Source organism: Nematolebias whitei, chromosome 1 (genome assembly GCF_014905685.2).
Source record: "Nematolebias whitei isolate Nwh7 chromosome 1, NemWhi1, whole genome shotgun sequence".
Lineage (NCBI taxonomy): Eukaryota > Metazoa > Chordata > Actinopteri > Cyprinodontiformes > Rivulidae > Nematolebias > Nematolebias whitei.
In genome coordinates, this window is record NC_056498.1 from 14,056,644 (window position 1) to 14,059,418 (window position 2,775).

The window sequence follows — 2,775 nt, forward strand, 5'->3', positions numbered from 1 at the left end:
TATATATATATATATATATATATATATATATATATATATGTAAAGAACTAGTAAGAGGCTTTTCTTATTTCCATTTTGGAAGAGAAGGACTGATCAACAATCAGTCTTGCTCAGAGTACTTGTGCTGTAAATGACTCTGTTATTACTACAAGGTACTAGTTATAACCAAGTGTATACAGAAGTCACTTGTTTATCGCGTGTCAGGGCCATGCCCACCCTCGATAAGTGAAAAACCGCCAAGTAGGGAAACAGTAGTCCAAGTACATATGCCAGGCTGCAACCACTCTCATTCATTCAGTTAGTCCCAATCTCCCTCCTTAAATAAATAATTTAAATTTAAATTGTAGAGAAGAGAAGTGCAGCAGGACATCAAAGTGATGTCACACAGTTTCAGCTCTGCAGCACGGAGCAGAAATGTTCTTCTTCATCAATTACAGTTCAACAACTGAACATAGAAGTTCCAAAATAGTTAAAAATAACTTTTAACACTTTTATATTTTGTGATTATGATGATTTTACGATGTGACATACTTTGAATTTTAAGTTGGAAGACAAAAGTCGATCGGTGCATTGGACAGCGAAGGGTTAACCTTCCCAAAGCTGCAGCAGGAGAAGTGTGTGTGTGGCAGAGAAGGAGATCAGCTGATCAGCTGCAGGAGGGAGCTTTCCCCTGCACTTGTGGGCTGAACACATGATGAAAAATCATTTAAAACATTTTATTTTAAATAAAACAATCCATGGCTCATCCATCAATCAGCCAGTTGTGTCATGTCCAATCTTATTTTGAAAATCCGCGATAAAAGAACCGCGGAGTAGTGAGTGACTGCTGTAGCATGTTAGCTAAAGCTTGTTATCTGTAGCAGCCATCTTGTATCTGGTTGATCCCAAAGACAATCTGTTGTAGATGTGCATCCAATGATTACTTTCTTCAAGTTTCAATACAATTTGTCTGTTTAATATTATAACAGGCACACGCACACACACACACGCACACACACACACACAAACAGGCAAAAACAGAACAGTCTGTCATCACCTTACAGTGATGGCCATAAATGAATACTTACATTTGTTTACGAATTATTTTCTTTGTGCTTTTAAATATAAGCTGCTAAAACACATTTTGACAAGTGTATTGTTGCCAACGCACAGAAAAATAAAGTCTAGAAGCTGCTTCTTAACAGAACCAATGTTGAAAAACAAGTTAACACCTTCATTTTTAGCCTTTTTAACTTATTCATTTATTAAAGTCGTGGACTTTCTTCTTCCATCTGCCACAGCTGAAGACAGACTGCTGGTACTTCAGATCCTCCAGATGCTTCTCTAGGTGGTCTGAGGCATCCACAGTGTCCTCAAAGTCCCGCAGCAGGACCCTGTTCCCTAGGAGTCCGTGGCGCTCCTTCAGTCTCCGGGTGTCTCGCTGGAGCTTCCTGTGGACGTGCTTGGTTTGAGTTAGGAGGTCACTCTTGCTGGTCACCATGGCCTCCAGCTCTGCCAGCTGCTGTCGCTTGGCCTCGACCTCCTTCCGGCTCCAGAACAGCTTCTCTTTTACATTTGACAGGATCTGTCAAAGCATCAGAAACAATTGTACACAAGTTGAAAATTCAACTGCAAATCCAAAAAAATAAAGAAAAAGCTGTGTAAAGCATACATAAGACAATGATTTACAAATCTCACAAACCCACATTTTATTCACAATGGAACGTAGTAAACATATCGGTACCACTTCACAATAAGGCTCCCCTTATAGATGGATAATAAATAGTTTATAGATACATTATCAATTCCTCTAAAAACAATTTATAATCACTAATAACTGTTTATTATGCATTAATTAAGGGTGACAAAGAGACAAAACAGACCAGTTTCTTGTCAAATCTGCCACCTATATATTTCATCTACGGATTTTATATTAAACATTTTACACTAAATTACTACCTTGTGAGCCCAATAAGTATTTGTAAACCTATTTCTTTAGTATATAATATTAGTTGTAGATACTTACACTGCAGTGATAAAGTACAATATTATATGCTAAAGAAATAGGTTTATAGTTGGCAAGAAACTGGTCAGTTTTGTCTGTCACCCTTAATGAATGCATAATAAGCAGTTATTAATGATTTATAAAGTGTTTATAGAGGAATAAATAACATTATTAACTATTTATTAGCCATCTATAAGGGGAGCCTTATTGTATTATCTTATTATTATCTTAGATCATATTACTGTTTTTCTTTTACATTTTATTGTTTGATGTAACTGGGACCCTGTGTACATAATTTCGTTCCACCACGTTACCAGATGTGGTGCGAATGACAAATAAAGAAACTCTGACTCTAACACTCTCTAACTAACTTATTGTAAAGTGGTACCAACATATTAATAGTTTAAGAAAAAGTACAATCTGGGGGGTGGGGGAGGAATGTGTTGGTTTTGGTTTTAATGTCAGCATGTTAGGACAGGAGCAACAAAATACTAAAAGTAAGTTATGAATAAGAAACAGCTGCAGGAGCATTTTGCAGCTAAATATGTTCATTTGGAACAGGTTTGTACAGACTGGGTAAAGAAGGGGCTTCTTAAAGGCAGTATCTCTCCGACGTAAAGTCAAAATGTTTCTCAGATGAGAAGACTTTAAGTATCCCATGAGTTACAGTTCATGATCTCATCAAAAGATTTCAAGAATGGAGAAATCTCTGAGCTCAACAGACCAGGCTGCAAGTCAAAGTTGGAAACTCGAGAAATTCAGGCTTGCAGGCATATATATATATATATATA